This window comes from Helicoverpa zea, chromosome 9 (assembly GCF_022581195.2).
Source record: "Helicoverpa zea isolate HzStark_Cry1AcR chromosome 9, ilHelZeax1.1, whole genome shotgun sequence".
NCBI lineage: Eukaryota > Metazoa > Arthropoda > Insecta > Lepidoptera > Noctuidae > Helicoverpa > Helicoverpa zea.
The window spans coordinates 8,086,875-8,107,835 of NC_061460.1; positions in this window are offsets into that span (position 1 = coordinate 8,086,875).

The window sequence follows — 20,961 nt, forward strand, 5'->3', positions numbered from 1 at the left end:
TTGTTTATTTAAATATCTCCTAGTTTTCGAACGTAACTAGGAATGTAAATATTTCAAGATGTTGGCGGGAAAATGAGATGAGATGTGCTGGGAATTTTTAATTTGCAAGGTTTATTAACTTTGTATAGGTAACTCTAGAGCCCTGTAGATTAATGTCCATATGAACCTAATTATTTGACAAATTTGAATCTTGCAGGCCTATATTAGTTAACATTCACCCGCTTTCCAGTATTTGAGAAAGTGATACATTCTCAATAAATATAGGTATTCCCTAAGGACTAGGTTGTGTCCGTAACTATCAAAGATTGGCAAACAGCTTGCAGCTGATGTAGGTAAGCAAAGGGGGACATGTTCAGCTGGACTGATGAAGTTTGCAAGGGTAAGTTGTATGCTTAACCAAAGTTCATCTTTGTAAGGAGATTGTACCTACTTGTATGTAAGTTTCAAGAAGATTTACTTACTTATGTTCGTCGACTCTTGCTGGACAAAGTTGTCTACTAACAAGAAAAAGGAAAAAGAGCATAACGGCTAACTTTACGGGATCTTGTCTGAATGCTATTGGCTGGTTTGTATTGAGACACACTTAACTAATGAGCTGGTTGGGATTTCTTTCTGAAGCCAAATAAGTATTGAAATAGTTTTTTATCTTTCATTTCTAACTGCCTAATTTGTACTAACCTACTATGATGATTATAAATGTTTAATAATGTGAAGAGAGATAAGCGCAGCTAAAACTCAGTATCTACGAGAAATATGAAAAACATCACTTTTAATTAATACAAAAAAAATTAGGGGTCTTATAGATAGGTACATAAATATTTCTACACAACTGCACAGAATGAATAAGACCGATCAAAATAGAAATTTAATTCACTGCATCAAAACAACGTTGCCTTAAATTAATAAACCCTCAAAACCAATTAAACGGCACAAATTTGTTTTACCATATTAATATGGCGTTTTCATAAGCCACAGTCGAGCAAACATAATCCTGAAACTAAGGCAATATTCCGCACACGTCTTCCGCCCAACTATGATAACTGCTTGCTGAAGATATTCCAGTGTAATAGAAAACTTACAAGATATACAATATTTTTGTTGCTGGTATATTTTAACAGAAAGTTACGGCGAGACCGCTTTGGTTGCTACCTACTTTATTTTATGATAAAATTAAATGGTCGGTATCAAAATACGTTGCTAAGTTATTATAAAGAGTAGAGGGGGTGAGCTGTGATTTAATTTATTAATAAGTACCTAAATAAATATTATACTTAATCTGTGCCTAACGGAAAAAAACTACTCGTACGTGGGTAGGTCTTATAATCAAAAAGAGGTACCTACTTTAGTAACTCAAGAAACACCGTAGCTTTTATTAAAAAATATTTTTTTATAAAAAAAATACGTTAAGAACCTGAGTATTAAGAACCGACTCACAATTTGTGTTCCGAATTCTGTTTAACTGACTTTTTCAGGGAGAAAAGTGTACGGGCTTAAGAAAACTCGAACAGCTCTCAACTCTTGCTTCCTTTGAGTGGGTAAACAAGTTAGACGGTGTAGCGAACTTCTGTTTTGTGTCAAGTGAAGCGTAGAATTTAAATTCGCGTAACCTGGAGATGGTGCACTGCGGTGGGCCCGATGTGTATTTATTTTGAACGTAGAACATCATTGATGTGCTTTTATTGGGTTCCGATTTACCTACTGTATCCAGTATTGGTCTGAAAGTTGGCGGTTATTTGTGGACAATGTTGACCTTACTATTTATTTGTAAAGCACCTTTTTGCAATTTTGGCTTCTTACTCACAGACGCTAAGTACTACTAACGATAGAATGCAATATGCATTAGGTACTTTCAATACTTTATCGTAGCATTAAATGTTTTATTAGATTTTCTGTGGGAAAAACTTAGGAGTAGGTATAAATTCATCATCATCATTAGGTATATAAGATTTTGCCTTGTAGGCGCGTCAGTGCATGTAAAAATCTGATAGATGAGTTTATTTATGTATATTCCCAACTTTCAAAACATTCATTTTATTATCATACAAAATTTAGTCAACACTGTGAACCCTTTAGCAAGCACAGTGTTACCTATTCTATGCCATTATTATTGAACATGAAGCTGCCTGGTCCTTTTTTACATGCAAGATATTTTATATTGGCAATGTTATAGCCACTTCATTTTTATGCTAATCTACCCCTTGGGAGAAAAACGTGTAACTATCTGTGTTCTTTAGCAATATTATGAACAGATAAAACAGTTTCTATCATATAGTTCCTATCCCTTTCCTCAAATAGTAGCGCAGATAGGTAACATTAAGGTTGATTTAGTGATACCTTTGCCTTCTTCCCGCGTCAAGAAAAGCTATAAAGGGTAGATGTAAAGGGTGTTATGTGCGTAATTATTTTTATTATCTGTTGGCAAGTTCCATTCATCATCACACACGTTATTTATTGCTGACTTACGCTCGGCGGCCCGTTCGTGCCGTCAGCGTATTTTTCTCTATTACCCGCCTCACAAAGACAGAAGTATGATGACAATAATTTGTAAAGCTTAACAGTGTGTTTTCTGACATTTGTATAGTGCCAACGGCAAGCAGACATTATTGTTGTAAACAGCATTTATAATATTAATTGATAAAGAATCTTTTGATGAAGGACTTGCTTCTGTAGGCAATACCTATCAGATCAACAAACAATAGTTTTCAACTATAAGTATTCGCAAAATGAAGGTCTGCTAATCCAATGTCTGTAACTACATACATAGTCACCTTTGTTGTTTAGTTTCTATAATTTCAGAGACCAACGACTCATTTATTATAGGCTTTGTCTATCTACATCTTAAGAGTGTGATTAAGGACTTTATTAGAAAAATATCCTTGTGTCTTTTCCGGAGACAAATATGGATGTTTTGTTGATATAATAAACGATATCAAATAAGGATGGATACGTGTAAGTAATATTAAAACGTTGAGTAAATGAGATTTCCTTAACTCTTCAAATGTATTAGATGATATTGCATTGTAAGGAAAGGTTATTGTTGATATTTGAACAGATCTTATATTTATATTAATATCTCTGAGTCGTAAATACTTCCATTATTGCATATTTTCCTTATGTAAGAAAAACGATTACATTTTTATGAGGCGTGCTCATGACCTATTAAGGATTTGATACTATGGTAGACTAATACAGCATTAGGTTAGTATGTTGAATTTTAATGAGATGAGGTGATAGGTTTATCTTTATCTTAGTAGACGACTTTATGTACCAATAATCTCAATTTTATGGTTAAGTGTAGTGCATTAGATAGGACATGAGTCATGATCATAATAACAGGCGCAGCGCTTAGACCGACGTCAGACCTAAAAAAATAAACAAACATTTTTGGTCGTAACATTATGTAAAATATAACAGATTTACGCCAAAAACGGGTGACGTTTGCATAAACATTTCGCAGTAAATAAAAAACAAGTGTCGAGTGCAAATCGGAGTGGGAGCAGCAGGACCAGAAGGGCGGAGTTCGCTAGCTTTATCCTCATGAGAAATTAACCGTTCCATTAGTTTTAATTCACTCGACGCCCGCGTGGTTCGTTATTTCTGCTATATTCAGTATAAAAATGCGTTAAAACATTGCCATTGCGCTCAACTGCTGAATAAAACTGAGATATGGAGTGTAAAGCGCAATATTGCGGAGTTATGCTGAGTGGTCCCGCAGTTACGTGTTTGATCGAGACATTTCTGTGTTTATCACCGAGGTAACGCTAAACGGAATAGGTTTTCTAGAAGGAATGACTGAATGTTCTTGAAAGCGTGTGTGTACAAAACCTGCCTACTTATAGTAAACAAATAAACACTTAGATTTCATATTATGCTCGTATTGTGACCATCAACCGCGCACTAATTCTGAGTCCTGACAACTGTTGGGATTTTTTCAATGAACTATTCCAATGTTTGAGGGCAAAAGAGCAGTGTTTTTAAATTAAACTGGAAACATTACACGACAAGTTCTTTTGTAAAACATGATAATTTTGGCAGTGTTTGTTCTAACGATTTATGGAGAGGCCATTCTCAAAACAGCAATATCTCCTTACATTGAAAACAAAATAAAAAGAACAAACGCATAGTGTACATTGTCGTACTATAACTCGTAAGACAAATAGAATTGCTCTCGTACGAGTACGAGCAAGCTATCGCCGTTTATGCGCCAATGCAGTTCTTCAATTCAATTTGTTATTGCGGTATGGTTTCAAACGATACATTGGAAAGAGGAAAGTGTCATAGTTACATATTTATGGAAAATATCCGACGCGCCAGTGTTTCCTGAGGGGTTCGTAGTTGGTTTTCTATTTATCAGACACATAGCAATGTTTATAGAAAAATACAATTATGATTTTACCTGTGTACCAATATAGTTATAGGAAGTTCAGGTACCTACCTAATTATCGTTTTTTAAAAGCTCTCTGAATGTGAAATCTCTTAATTCTGAAAATATAAATCACTATAATTTAGCGTCTACATCTGTCGTCTGACTTCCTAAAAGTTTTGAAATTAACTAACGTAGGCACTAGGGTAAGGTAGGTAAACCTAGGAATTACCCACCTGAAACTAGCTAGTAAAAAAAAACTTAAACTTTCTCAAACTACGTTCATGAAAGCAATAAACCTCCCTTGCATTTAAACAGCACTTCACCCGTTACAATATCAGAATCCTCAAAGCAATAAATATCTCCAACAGCAACAGCAACTAAACAATAAGACGAAGAATCCTCTCGCAATAAAATATGTGTTTTATCTGCAACTAATTAAAGACGAAACACTAACTGCTCTAAAATACAACACCCTTAAACTTCGTATATTGTATTCTCGGCGTAATTGCGTCTGCGTCCACGAAATATGCGTAAACGAGTTCTGTTTCATTAAAGGTATAATTTTTCCTAAGTCTCATTACAACGGTGGATGGACGTAAGGGTAACAAAGACTAGCCGACCACCTCGGAAAGTTTACGAGCAGCCTGCAATATTGTGCGTGGAAACTTAATGAAAAGGAAACACCAGTATTGGCCATATACATTGGTACATTCTAGACCCTCGCTCCGAGCAGAAACTATGCAATACTGCCTAATAAAGAAAAGGAATGGCTGAGCTGAGTGGGATTAATGTACATGGCTATTTGTGTTTCATACGTCTTCATCCCTCGTTTGATAAACACATTTTCTCAGATATTTGCTCTTAAAGCTAAAAATAGGTTGCACAGCTTCTTCATCGGCATTCTAAGTAAAGAACTTACTGTCTTTATTGATTGCGTAAAAAGCTTTTCTTGTTGAGTAAATAAATAAAAATATTAGCAGACATTCTTTATAATTTTCCACGATTCTCAATGAAGTACTTATGTACCAGGAGTCAGGAGTAAAAATAGTTCAATCAATCAACTTCACTGGCACCTCCGAAAACTAAAATGCTAGACTGCCTACTATTTATATTTCGACGCCTTGAAAACTGCCTTGTCAGGCTGTATAAATATATGCTATGAAGGTTTATCGAAAATCGTAACCTTGGATTAATTTAAGGAAAATATCGTGGGGGTAGGGAACAGTTATGTAAAATATAATAAATAGGTACTTACGTATATTCATAGTTTGGTTTTAACTCAATTTACTAGGCAACTATTTATTTTAGAAGATGGGTAATGTACATTTTTATTTCTGAAATAAAATGGATCCACGATGATAGTGTTAGGTATCCTTTCAGAAAAGAAACCTTAGGTGAATAGTGATGAATTTAAAGCATAGAGCATTTTAATCTAACTAAGAGACGTGATACACAGTCGATACAATAAAACATATAAAACTCTCTGAATAAAGAAAAAGAAACAATAACAGTGCATTGTTATAATAAAAACGTCGGAACCGTATTGCGAGCCGCGATATAGCTCGACAGTAATCGGATTGCATCGATACTTGTGACGGACTTATCGATATTTTACTCGATTTTGATTGTGAGATACGGGCATAGATATAATATTACTAAACAAGATTGCGCACGCTCAAAATATATATTTACGAAAATGAACTCTATTCTAACCCAATAAGGTACTAAATTGGTTGCATAATACACAGAGACAAATCCGAGCCGAGCGGGATAGTTCGAACGGAGGCTGTTTGTCTCTTTCTAACACCTTGCCAGCATAAAAAAATGTTGTGATCAAAAGTTTTGTCTTCCCAAAAAACAATTGAATCACTTATATTTTTATCTTATTTTAACAATTGTAAGTCAACAAATTAATAAAAATCGCATTAATTTATTCGTATTTATTATTAAAACATAAACAACATAAATTTTTATTTTGCTTTTTTTTATTTTCTAGCGGTAACCCTGAACATTCTTGGCGCGTAATCGGCATTTAAAATTTTGTTTATATTTTTTTGTATTAAATCAATTTAAACTGTTAAAATGGTGAAAAAGTGTTGCGTTTCTACTTGCAAAAGTGAATCCTATGGTGGTTGCAATATATCGCTCCACAGGTTAGCTAATAATAACATTTTCGTAAACCAAACAACTAGGGTGCCCATGAATTCTTGTAACGAGTCAAAATATCGGTGATGGATTTTAAAACTGTTGTACTATTGTTATAGCTTCCCAAAAAATGAAGAAAGGCGACATAAATGGCTCAGCAGTCTATATATGAAGTAGAAATATAAAAAAAAAAACAGTCTTCACTTCGAATCTTCCTGCTTTTATACTGCTAATTTCCGCTAATTATTAAAAGCCTTTATTAGTATCTTAAGGTCACAAACTGCGTAAGTTAAAACTTCAATACTAATCTGTGTTTAATAATCTTAGCAAATTCGGATTTGTCTCACATAGCTTAATCTCATAGTCACCCTATTAGAAAGGGACAGACAGCCTCCGTACTAACTGTTTCACTCGGCTCGTTTTTTGGGTTTATATGCGCAGTCCTGTTTACTAATATTATGTCTATGGATACGGGTCACTTTTTGCACGTTATATTTTAAGTATTAAATACTTTAATCTCGTTACAGACTATAATCGATAGTGACGTCGCGTGTCGACAGTCATTAATGGATTAAAACCTGTGACGGCCAGTAGCCTCAGATAAATAACAGTTACCCTGCCTTTTTTTACTGGCTGGATGAGTAACATTTTGGTATATAATAAATTTATCAAGATGTAATGTAGCCTACAATGTAATTAAAACATATAGTCGTGCAAAAATCCCAATAAATAAAATCTATTAATGACATCGTATTTTATTTAATATACAAAACAAACCGACCTTCCCTCTCATTTCGTGGGTACCGACATCAAAGAAATCGCGGGACTTTACGCCTGTCAGTCTATCAAAGGTGTTGTCAATTTGCTTTCCAATAACTCGCTCTCATTCGCAATATTATACACGTACATAAAGTGAATGGAAATCGACTTACTATCAATTTGTATCAATAGAATATGAAACGGGGAAAGTAAAAACGTTTTGTGGTAAAGTAAACAGAAATCTCCTGGAGGCGAAATCGTTTTATAAAATAAAGTAAGTCCAATAATTCAACACTTCGTCGCTCCTTAGAGGGCGAGAGATATAAAATGGAGAAAAACGTTCCTAATTCAGTTTGCTCCGACGAACGGTGTAGGTACTCCGCAGCCACTGGGTCTTTACACTGAGTAGAAGAGGAAATAATATCTATCGATGGATGAGTTCTCCTTACAGTTGGCTTTGAAAACGACGACTTCGCTTACTCGACGTAATGGTAGTGATCGTAGCATCCGTATAAAAAACTAAGAAAAAGTCTGTTCTTTCTTCCTATGTTTGATAGTTCTATTCCGTTCCTAGATCGTCTGCGGAGGCGTAAAATTAAGTCCCTGCGTCGTCTGTCGCTGACGCGGAGAGCAGATTAATCTTAAAGGTAGCGAGGAAATAAATAATGTATAACTTAGTGCCTAAGAGCGCACAATTGAAGTGTGAATAAACAAAGAGCGTAATATATACGTAGTTTATTTAATGCATTAACCGACGCTCCACTCCGAATCCGGCGCTTGAATACAAGACGAATTGAGTACATTATCTACAGTTACATTCCCGGGCTAGTTAGCTCCTTGTTCACAGTGGAAACTTGTCTACGTCGCCTTCAGAAAGGCGGGGGAGGGCATAGGAGTGGCTTTTATGCACCCAGCGCCACGCAAATTGTAGCGGAATGCCACGCTTCTAGACTGATTGCAGAGACTGTATAGTAGGTACCGCGGGCGATGTGAATAACCGCGGTGCGATGTCGAGTAGTTTCTATACAAAACAAACTCTTCAATAATTCAGGCTATGTTAACTGAGTGAATGCCAAACGGGAGTTGAAATCATGTTTGTTATACAACTCTGTATTTAAGTTGGCCATCTGCTATTTAGAATGGTATTTTGTGCTACTAGCAACGTTGCGCGACTTGTTGACGTGAATGGGATTTATCAGTTTCAGCTGTAGCTGTACATTCATCGTATTTAGAACTTGTTGGAAAAAAGTCTTTGTTGTCTCGTTGAGCGTGCATGCAGGGTCCTGTTGAGCGTTATTGTGTTTTCCTATCAACAAATTCTCGCTGTCAGCCTGCATCGCAATTTAGGTATGGTGGTTGTGGTCTAGTTTTAGGTAGGGTTGAATTGCAAAATTTTTAAATATTACTTAGGTACTTATGCCTAATTCGGTGATACCTCTACCCAGCTATTTGCAATAGCAGTTTAAGCAAGCCTGCAAGCCAGAAACGTATGTAATACACTTTCATAATGGTTCATAAGAATATTGTTGACAAGCGATCTATTCAAATATTACCCAACGAAAGAGCTCGTGTGTTTTTGAAATTGCCGGCTTTCCTATGATGATACTTTAACACTTTCCTTTTAACCTGGGAGCTGCCTCAGCTCGTGTTAGGCGTCCACAATAGAGTGTGGACGAAGTTTTAAGCTCGTTCTCACATAATCTCTGGTTCGTTCACGACCGGTCCCAGATTACTCTTGTGGTGACCTACCTCTTTCGCCACTTATTGGTACTGGCCGGCTGGTTTGGCAGCTACGTTCGTAAAAATGAAGACTTGTCAAACCAGTCGGCAGTCGGGTTTTTTCTCTTTGGTAGGAAGAAAATGTATATTTTTATTGTCTCAATTTATCTTGTAAATATTATGTAAATATATCGATGTAAATACCAAACCCATTTATATTTCTTCCTACATTTGGTGACCCCGACGTGATCACGACAACAATGTCGATCAGCAAAGCCGACGTTGACGGTGCTGAGACTAGCAAAGTCGGCATCGACGCTGCGGAGGCATGCCGCGTGGGCGTGCGAGTTCCACCGTTTTACCCTGAGAAGCCGGCGCTTTGGTTCGCGCAGATGGACGCGCAATTCGCGCTGGCGAACATCAAAACCGACGAGACGAAATACTTCTACGTCACGGGTCACCTCGACCCGAAATACGCCGACGTCGTCGAAGACATAATCGCCAACCCGCCCGCCAGCGATAAGTATGAAAAGCTCAAGGCCGAGCTCATCAAGAGGCAGTCAGCTTCACGCGAGGAGAAGGTGAAGCAGCTTCTCATGCACGAGGAGCTCGGCGACCGGAAGCCGTCGCAGTTTTACCGGCACCTCCTCAACCTCGCCGGTCCAGGTGTTCCCGAGGAGTTTCTGCGGACGATGTGGACGAGCCGTCTGCCAGCAGGTACGCAGACCATAGTGGCGTCGCAATCCAAGCTGGACTTGGCCGAGCTGGCCGAGTTAGCGGACCGTATCCACGTCATCACCGGTCCCGCGCAGGTGGCATCAACAGCTGCCGTCGCCACTGCACCGTCGTCGTCCACCAGCGGTCTGCACGCCGAGATCGCCGCGCTAAACCGGCAGATGCAGAAGATGGCGCTCAAGCTCGAGAGGTTATCCCGCAACAGAAGCCGTTCCCGTAGTCGCTCACGTCACCGGTCCAGCTCCAGAAGATCGCAGTGCTGGTACCACCAGCGGTTCGGTGATAACGCTAAGAAGTGTATTAAACCGTGCGACTACACAACGTCGGGAAATGCGCGGGGCAATCTGTGATGGCGGCCGATGATTGTCCGAGCGCTGGTCGCCTCTTCGTCACCGACCAAAGGTTGAAGATACAGTTTTTGGTTGACACCGGCAGCGACCTCAGTGTATACCCCCGGTCGGCGATTCCGCGACGATTAGGAAAAACAGAGTATGAACTGCGTGCAGCAAACGGCACTGTGATAAACACTTACGGTTTTGTGAGCTTAACATTAAACCTAGGGTTGCGCCGCGACTTCGCCTGGCGATTTATTGTTGCAGACGTTACAAGGGCGATAATAGGTGTGGATTTTTTGTCTTATTATAATTTGGTTGTCGATTGCAGGAACCAACGCCTCATCGACAACCATACTACGCTCTCCACCCCGGCGTCGCCTGTCCGCCGCTCTGATGATGTGTCTTCGGTGAGGGTGAGTCTCGGTGATTCCGCGTTTACACACATACTGCGGGAATATCCCGACATCACTCGACCTCGCGGCATACACGACACATCCAAACACAATACAGTACACCACATTCGTACTACGCCAGGGCCACCAGTATCTTCATCCCCACGCAGATTAGCACCGGACAAATTAAAAATTGCGAAGGCTGAGTTTGATGACATGTTGCGGTCCGGTATCTGCCGTTTATCCGAGTCACCGTGGTCGTCGCCTCTGCACCTCGTTCCTAAAAAGGGCAATAGATGGCGCCCTTGTGGCGACTACAGGATGCTGAACGCACGCACTGTCCCGGATCAATACCCTATCCGGCACATCCAGGACTTCGCGCACAGCTTGTCTGGCTGTACCATCTTCTCGCAGATTGACCTAGTTAAGGCTTATAACCAGATTCCAGTGCATCCGGATGACATCCCGAAGACTGCGATCACGACTCCGTTCGGGCTTTTCGAATTTCCGTTCATGACGTTCGGGCTTCGAAATGCCGCACAGACGTTTCAGCGCTTCGTGGATGAGATGCTCAGGGGTTTGGACTTTACATACGCATATCTTGACGATTTTTTGGTGTTCTCGAAAGACCAAAAGACGCACGAGCTGCACCTGCGTCAGCTGTTCACCAGACTGCGAGAGTATGGTATGGTCATCAACAGTGCTAAGTGCGTCTTTGGTGCGTCGGAGGTTAATTTTTTAGGGTATCACATCTCTTCCAAAGGGACGAGACCGTTGCCTGCCAAAGTTGAGGCTGTCCAGAATTTTCCTGAGCCAAAAACGGTCAGGGAGCTGCGCAGATTCCTCGGGATGCTAAATTTCTACCGCAGGTTCATCCCGAATGCCGCAGCCTGTCAAGCACCTCTCAACAGCCTGCTCTCCGACTCCGTGAAGGGTTCGCACCCTGTCAATTTCACAGCGGACCAACGTGAGGCGTTCCAGGGCTGCAAGGACAGTCTGTGTCGAGCAGCACTGTTGGCGCATCCTGACTGCACCGCCAAGATGGCGCTGGTCACGGATGCGTCTGACAAGGCTATAGGTGCAGTTCTACAGCAGCGTACCGGAGGAGCATGGGAGCCTCTGGCATTCTTTTCCAGGAAGCTGAGCGACGCGCAGGTTAAGTACTCTCCTTACGACCGTGAACTGCTCGCTATTTACGAGAGCGTGAAGTACTTCAGGCATATGCTGGAGGCTCGTGACTTCGTGATCTACACGGACCACAAGCCTCTCACATTCGCCTTCACCTCTCGTAAAGAAAACTGTTCCCCACGACAGTTCCGTCACCTGGACCTGATTGCTCAGTTCACTACTGACATCAGGCACATCTCCGGGAAGGATAATGTCGTGGCGGATACCCTTTCGCGGGTTGAGGAGATTACTCAACCTGTGCCCGTCGAGAGGATCGCTGCAGCACAAGAAGATGACCAGGAGCTGCAGCAGCTGCTCGCCGGGGACAACTCACTGCGTCTGCAGTTGGTTAGCGTCCCAGGTTCACAACAGCAGCTGTACTGCGACCTCAGCAGCGGCACGCCTAGACCTTTTGTACCCAAGGAGCTGCGCAGGTCAATTTTTCTCAGCCTGCACTCCTTGAGTCACCCTGGTACTAAGGCGTCTGCCAGGCTGATTGCAGCCCGCTATGTGTGGCCTGGGGTTAGGAAGGACTGTCGTAACTGGGCTCAGAGTTGTCTGGCTTGCCAGCGCTCTAAAACCACACGGCACGTCTCTGCACCACTGCAGACCTTTAAGTTGCCCCAGGCGAGATTTGCCTTCATCCACATTGACCTCATAGGACCTTTGCCGCTGTGTCAAGGTTTCCGGTATTGTCTCACCGCCGTCGATCGCTTTACGCGATGGCCTGAGGCAATACCCCTGGCAGACATCACTGCAGAAACCGTGGCAAAGGCCTTACTGGGTGGATGGATTGCCCGATTCGGCTGCCCATCGGATATCGTTACCGATAGAGGTAGGCAGTTCGAATCGGCCCTCTTTAAGTGCCTATCCGGCATTGCTGGCTTTCAGCATCGTAGGACCACTGCCTACCATCCAGCCTGCAACGGACTGGTGGAGCGATTCCACCGTCAACTGAAGGCTGCAATCACCTGCCACGCAGGCAGCAGTTGGGTGGAATCTCTTCCACTTGTGCTGTTAGGAGTGCGCAGTGCCTTCAAGGAAGACGTACAGGCTTCCGCTGCCGAGTTAGTGTTCGGCCAGCCACTGCGCCTTCCAGGCGAGTTCTTCGACCCGCAGGTCGAGGAAACGGTCGACATGACCGATTACCTTTCTAGGCTTCGGAGTATTGTCCGGAGTTTGCAGCCAGCACCAGCAGTCAGACACAACAGCCGCTTCAAGACATTTGTCTTCAAGGAGCTGGCTACAGCCACGCACGTGTTCCTTAGGGACTGCACTGCTGGTGGTGGTCTGAAACCGGCATACTCTGGACCTCACAAGGTGCTCGAACGAGGTGACAAGGTGTTCAAACTACTGGTGAACGGTAAACAGGTCACAGTATCGATAGACCGCATCAAGCCGGCCTTCATACTGCGTGACCCTGACACCACAGCACACTCACCACACAACACTATCGCACATAACTCACCACAGTCACCACTCGACAATAACACTCATCACTACTCACCTGACGCGGATAACCGAGGCTTACCTTCGGCTGACGATGGCGTCATCAGAACGACGCGGTCAGGACGTCGCGTCCACTTCCCAGCTTATTATCGCCCTTGAAGGTCTCTGGGGGGGGGTGATGTGGTGACCTACCTCTTTCGCCACTTATTGGTACTGGCCGGCTGGTTTGGCAGCTACGTTCGTAAAAATGAAGACTTGTCAAACCAGTCGGCAGTCGGGTTTTTTCTCTTTGGTAGGAAGAAAATGTATATTTTTATTGTCTCAATTTATCTTGTAAATATTATGTAAATATATCGATGTAAATACCAAACCCATTTATATTTCTTCCTACACTCTTATACGAGTATACTACATTATTATTATACCTCAGGCTGTGGATTAATTTGTTCTATATTCTAAAGATACGGATATTACTTCGCTGTTGATTGTTTTATTAATATTGAAAAGCTGTGTTTTCCTCCTTAATTTTACTGTATAATTTCCATGCTTCGATTAACTTAATTTATTTTTATTCTATCACAGAAAAGTTATAACGAAAAATAAATTGCATATTCCTTTAAAAAATGCTATATGGTATTGGAACTACCTCTGTCAACAGAAACACACTTTGCAGCAGCAGTTTTTTTTCGTGTTGTACAACATGCCGCGTTTTACCTAGATACTGTAAACTAGGCAACAAAACAACCTAGAAATGGAACGTATCTATGCTATATTTTTACAGTTTGGCTACCATTCCAATGCTTTGGTAATGCTTCTTGTTTTATTGGACAAAAATGAAAGGCCAAACATTTGTTTAAAAAGGGAATAGAATAAGTTGTTAAGGACTGTTTTATATTAAGTAAGTTAAATGTTTATTATGGCGTTATATACTTACAATTTATCATAAAGCCGAAGACAATATTTGGCACACTTCTTGGATGACAGGAAAAAGGAAAACACGATATAAAATGTTCGAGATTTCAGTCAAAATAACATGATTCGAAGCAATAAAGTTGTGTACATATTCTTGAATGGAAATAAATACACATAAGTTATAGGTACTTTATAGTATCAAGGTAGCATATTGTACCAGGCTAACATAGCCGGCTATGGGTTCGTAAATCTGGCACAAGATTGAACTAGTAACGTCTATGTTCCTAGTATGAACGTAGCAGCATGAGCTACGACGATCGCAACACGTATTTCGCAAGTTTTGCCTGCCCTGTTAACATCGGAAGCGGGTAACTTTAAGTAAACCTATCGATAGGAACGTACATAGTACGTATAACGTTTGGTTATGCATTGGATGGTCTGTCCACACTAATCTAACTAGAGTGATCATATCCTCATCTTGTGGAGAATGTTTAGAGAGAACCTAGTGTTTCATTATATGTGACGAGGTGTTTCGGAGTAAATAGATCGGTATCTAGGAAAATGAAGAATAACTTGCACTTAAAACATACCTATTTTGACAATATTACGGGAAGGTTTTTCGTTATGCTTGAACATTGCCAGTCTCCAAGCACTATCTTTATTTACCTGTATCTACAATGGTTTACAATAACCATTTTGGTCGGATGACGAAAGTTTTCTTTCTGTCTGTATGGTACCTATCACGGTATAACTTTTTACGTTATCATTGGGCTTGTAAATCAAAATCAGTTTTTATTTATGCACGGGAAACAGAAAATTACATTAGAGATGATTACAATTTAATATCATTTGGGATATTAATTAACATTCCTCGTGAAACTGCAAATATTTTCAAAAACAGCCATGAATTTCAAATAATGTAAATGAATGTTATGAATGAAATTAACTTTTATCGAATACCCATAGCTTCATTTCGTCTGCTGGGAATTAATTTAAAATGCTACAGAGGCACCACCGGGGAAGGGTTTGAAACTTTATCCAATCCTGTTAAATATGACTATGTTTTAATTTTCAAACTAAGTTCGTTGCATCTGAGATCAAAGCAATAGGTAATAATTATGCATGTGACTCAAACGAAGTTATCAAAGAATTTCCATATATTCCAGTTTTAATATAACTGTGATGGCGTTTAGGTTATATTTAGGTTCACTACGGACTAAAGTTAGTTTCCAGTTTCCATTAGAGTTGGTCCTGTAGTGTCCCAGAATGTTGCTCGTAGTCATCTCTCTTAATTTTGTACAACTTTTGTAATAGCCGTAATCAAGTGTTGTGGTCAGTTTATATTAATTTGTGTGAAACTGTTATTATATAGTGAATGCAAGAGCTGGCTTGGGATTTACGATATGCATAATTTGTTTTATAGTAGTTTAGTTTTTTGGACATTATATTTCTACTATGGAGTACGTTATTAGGTCGCGGTTTGAAGATTATGTACAGCCCACGTTGGGCGCCAAAATGTGGGTGAGGATGCGGATTTTCGTGTAAATGGGTGAATAATTAATCGTTGTTAATTAGACGGAAAATTTACGAGGTATATTTTTCGTACAATTTTCAAGAGAGGGTTAATTTTTACATAGGTTTTCGTAAGACGGATAATTGTTTCTGCAAAACGTTCTGTATGTCTTGTAAAAGGAGGGTCGGCAGCGAAGAACTACCAAAGCTAAATCCTTACCTTCTTATGGGTGACTTCGAAGTTCTTATTGTTGTATTAAATGTTGTTGGAGTAAAGATATTGTTGTAAATAATTTATCGAAGAAGTAACAATATTAATAAACCAACAAAGATAATGCGATTATGAAAAGTATCCGCGTTTTAGACGAATTATTGTCAAAAATTTACGATTAGCTTTTAACTATGTAATAACACCTAAGCATGACTTAATTAAAGGGGAGGAGAAAGTATAAAGTTTCAAGTAATTTTTATTGATGTTCATGGGATTCTGGAGTATGAATAAGTTGTCAAAGAAAAATTGGTAGGTATACTTACCTATCGATATTTTTACGAGTAGATTAATATGCATGCTGCGATTAATTGAGATTTTTCCTCAAACGTACAACAAACTAGTAATAAAAAATCTGTGATACATAATCTAAATAAAATTAGCGTCCTCCTCTCTTCTACGTTGCCGTGCCCTACAGGGTCCATACTGTACTATATTATTATGTAACACCTTTAAAACATATGGAGTGCAATAAACGTATTGAGTATTGAGTATTGAAAACTCATTTCTCCCAAAGGTCTTCTATGCCAATATTGGTTGATTTCAAGTGAAGTTTATTTTGTGTAATTATTAAGTCTACTAGGTTTGTTCTACTTTCTCAGTATTAGAAGTAATTCTTGGATAGACAATAGATATTGAATTCGATTTTCAGAATTTATATTATAGGAGCCAGAAGATTAATGGATATTGTCTATGTTTTTGATTGAATATCGGTGTCTTGTTTCTTTTAGATCATATTATCTTAACAAACTTTAACCAAAGTAAAATACTTTTTGACGTTGCTTTTATTGCGAATTATAGTCACATGAAATGAGAAAAAATTATAGATAAGTAAGTACCTACTAAGATAAAATACCAGTAAGGCCTCATTTATGGAGACGCGGGGCGTCGCGCGTTGCGTTGAGCGGCGCAGCCCGCACTGAATTCAAATATATGGCGTTGTATGAGTGCGTTTACGGAGAAGCGATTTTAGACGCGTTTGTTTGAATTAGGCCGTTTTTTGCGGCCGAGCCCGCGGATGGCACCGACGCGTCCCACGCGGCGTTTATCGCGGCGGCGCACGCAGCGGCAATTCTCGATGAAGCTATGTCCGAGCCGGAATCTTCTGTCAGTCTTATTTAGAAATCGTGAAGTGTGAAAGTTTTTTTTAGAAGAAAATTTAATGTTAAATTTCAGTGAATTATTATATGTAGTTCAATGTGAATTATTATATATTACTAGCTTTCGCCCGCGGTTTCACCCGCGTCCCGTAGCCGGATGGTGACAAAAACTTTCCTAAAACCTTCTCCCGGGTCTAAGTTACCTCCCCTCTAATTTTCAGCCAAATCGGTCTAGCCGTTTTCATGTTATGTCGTGACAACGGAAAGCGGGTTTCATTTTTATAGGTATAGATAATATGGCTCCCATCTCTCGCCAACATAAAACTAGTCGATTTGATCGAGGCGAGCGTGCGCCGCCGCGTTGCCCGCCGCGTGCTTTGCTACACGCTAGAGGATTCGCCGCGAGCACCGCCGCGGACACCGCCACGCTTCTCTATGAACATGGTCGTATATTGCTATAAGTTTGTGTTTACGCGTGCGATGATGCGTGCCGCTTCACGCGCCGCCCCACCGTAAACAGAAAAAACGTCAGACGTGCCGCGAGACGCCACGCCACACGCGACGCGACACGCCCCGCGTCTCCGTAAACGAGGCCTTAGGGTGGCATATCTGCCACCCTAAGGCCTCGTTTACATAGAGATATAGATAGAGAGAGAGAGAGAAAGATGTTCAATATTTTTGATTGGTTAGGATACTAACCAATCAAAAATATTGAACATCTTTTAAAAAGTGTTAGAAAACATCTGAGATACGTTAGGTTCTGTCACTCCAATCAGTAGTTATACCTAATATAAAAAATAACTGCAGAATTGTGTAAAAACAGTTTGAGTACCATGAGTAACTTCCAAAGTTTTGATCCAAAACACTTACAGACCTACATAATAAATTACTCGTAGGTACATATTGTTCAATATTTATACTAAGGATTTATGTAACCAAACCGCAATCCTGTTGTTTGCATGCGTGTTCCATGTGTTGTTTTAGATTAAGCACGTCGAGCGCTGTGAACGTAGATGCAATGTCATGAAGTGTTCTTGCCGAAAAGAGCTGATTATAACCTCATTTGAAATTCGAAATGTAGCTTCTATTTTGGGACGGTAATGTTTATGGTTACGTCGTGCATTTGTTTTATTTTGGGATCAGCTCCATGAGGAAGCGTGAAAAATAAAGATAAGGGAAGGTACGTTCTGGAAGCGAGCTGTCGATTGTAACTGCAGATCACTCTCAAGACTGCAAGAAATTGGTTGACATCTGATCGCGACTGCATGTGCTGCTGCCGCTTTGATCCAAAACGGTTTCATGTAGATATATAAAAACCAGAAGTCTGCAGCACGTGCGATCGGCAATTGCAGTAGCCAGCTCGCTACCGAAACGTACGTTACGCAGAAAATATAAAGACCAGCTCTACGTACAAACAATGACTGTCTCTGAACCTATAGAACGTTGTCAGTTTGCAATTTATTTCGCCGTTCAGTGTATTGATAGCAAGACATGGCATCGCCAGACTTGCATAGCAATAGAACATTTTAGCGCGTCTATAAACAACTCAGGGACTACGAAACGAGTTATTTATTTGCATCCACTTCGAGCCACGATTGGTATTTTCGGTATTTTTAACATACGACCAAACCTTTGTAGTTTAAGAGCTTGTGGACAAAGGTTCGTTGATTTTCCGTGGACACGGACCTATACCTGGGATAATTTTTTTATCGGTATCAACAGCGCTTTTATAAATGAACTAGCCGTTTTCCCGCGGTTTCACCCGCGTCCCGTGGGAGCTACTGCCCGCACCGAGATAAAATGTAGCCTATGTTACTTGCAGATAATATAGCTTTCTAATGGTGAAAGAATATTTAAAATCGGTCCAGTAGTTTTTGAGTTTATCCAATACAACCAAACAAACAAACAAACCAAAGTTTTCCTATTTATAATATTAGTATAGAAAACGCTAGTGAAAAACTACAATAGTTATAATAGGTGTATTTAGTTTAATTAAATATGTATGTCATTTGTATAAATATTTTTGATACTCAAGTTATTCACACATCTTCGATTCTTTCATTCGCTAACAGTTATTGTAAGTATATAAGTAGTCAATAAAAAAATATGTTTCAGTCACTACATGTGTCATTTTTGCGAGTGACTGTAGAGTTATTAGCTAAGTACAAACAATTAAGTACTTAGTTTATTTTGTTGCTTTATTATTTATGAATATTTACTTTACAGGTACAGTCGTTAGCTCTAGTACTATCCAGCTTCCTATAGCGTAAACAATGTGGTGTTTTTCAAATGTTTTTGCTGTTTTCCTTATGCTATTTTCGTGCAAAAAAGATACTTAAAAACATTGTTTGTTTTTCATTTCCAACTTTTGCCGTGTTGTACGGATTTTTGCTGAGAACTAGTTTTTTGTACGGGATTCGGTTCGCTGTTATTGACATAAAGGTTAAAATACAACACTGATTTAAACATTTCCCCCCTTACTTATAAGATCTCTAATCACCTTCTAAGCAACATTTTAACTAATCACTACTTAAAGTCATAAGTAGTGATTAAATGTTTATAAGTAAGAATTTTCTTAAACAGCCCTTAAGTATTATTTATTTTTAATTCACGTTTATAAGTAAGGCTGCTAGTGTTTCGGAAAATTGGGAACGTAATTAAGTTTAAACAGTAAGTTGGTGTAGATAAGTTTTCAAATGTAGATTATAAAATATGTGATAAGGCTTATTTTGATAGACTTGAATTTCTGGAGGAAACAAAAAAGATTGTATACCTAATAGGGAAGTTTATCCATTGTTTGTAATACCTAAAGGTTGGATCTAGAATTCTAGACAACATCATTCGTCTTTATCAACAGTCAAAGCATGACGTCAGAGTTTTAAATACTCCATTACATCGAAACTAAAACGTTACGTGAGTTAAATTCCGTCCAAGGCACTGCAATTAAAATGCCAAGACAAGCACGGGCGAACATTAAATGCCTGATTAGAAAATAATGACGTCACGTCCGGGAAATGTCTGCTAAAGATGCATAAAATACTCGGAGTTTACTTACCTTTAAATTATAAATCAAAATATGTAAAACTTTTGGATGGATGTTTGATACTCTTTGGAAATGGATGATTAAACATGACATGCCTGAGTAGGTATCCACAGTGGATAGCTATTATCCAGATGCGAAAAGTAATAAAACCTGGTCGATATTTTGGAAACTATTCAGTGGCTCTACATTGACATAGCGGATTTTAAGAATTTTAGGTGAAATTGATCTACCTTTGTGGAATCACGTGTACGAATGAAAAAGTAAGTACAGTACCTACGTGATACGTCATTAAACAAAACTCAGGTTTTGGCTGACCAACCAAACTAACACACTAATTAGTTTCGTAATATTAGTCCAGATAATTTTGACTGAAATCCTCAAAAAGCTTTACATCTATTCAGTCGTAAAGTTCCAACGTGTCCGTAAACTAAAGGAATGGATTCCCAGGTATACAAGTTTCGTGAACCGAATATATCACTAAGCAGAATCAGAAACCAGTGCTTTGAGTACAGTCGCGGACATAATGTTTGAGCGACTTGCTAACTTGCCACTGTTCATATCTCACTTGTAGGTATAATATAATCGGCCGAAAATTTTCCTAGGTCAGCACTAAAAATATTATCATTGAGAACTTTTTGACATGATTTTTTTTTGTAAAATTTGTGTTTAAGCATTTGGAAGATTACTGGCAACTGTATTTTAAATTTCCTTGCACCTATGAATCCTTTTCCCCACCACCCAAAGGTAGACTGGTAGAAAACGCCTAATATAAGGCATTCAATCCGAGATTGTATAATTTCAGAAAGAAGTATTAAATAAATAATGTATTAAAACTACAACAAAAAAAAATCAAAGTCGTCAACCTTTAATGCCCGCGACTGTACGAATATACTTCGGTACAATAATTTCACCATATAGGAGTTCCGGGCAGTGCAGTCCACTGTCCGTTGGTGGGTAAGTTAAAAGCCGCTAATCCATTTGCCTTTTATCCCCACTATGGAAAATACACTAAAATGTTCCACGCCAGAAACATTTCGAAGGAAGTCGCTGTGATTATTT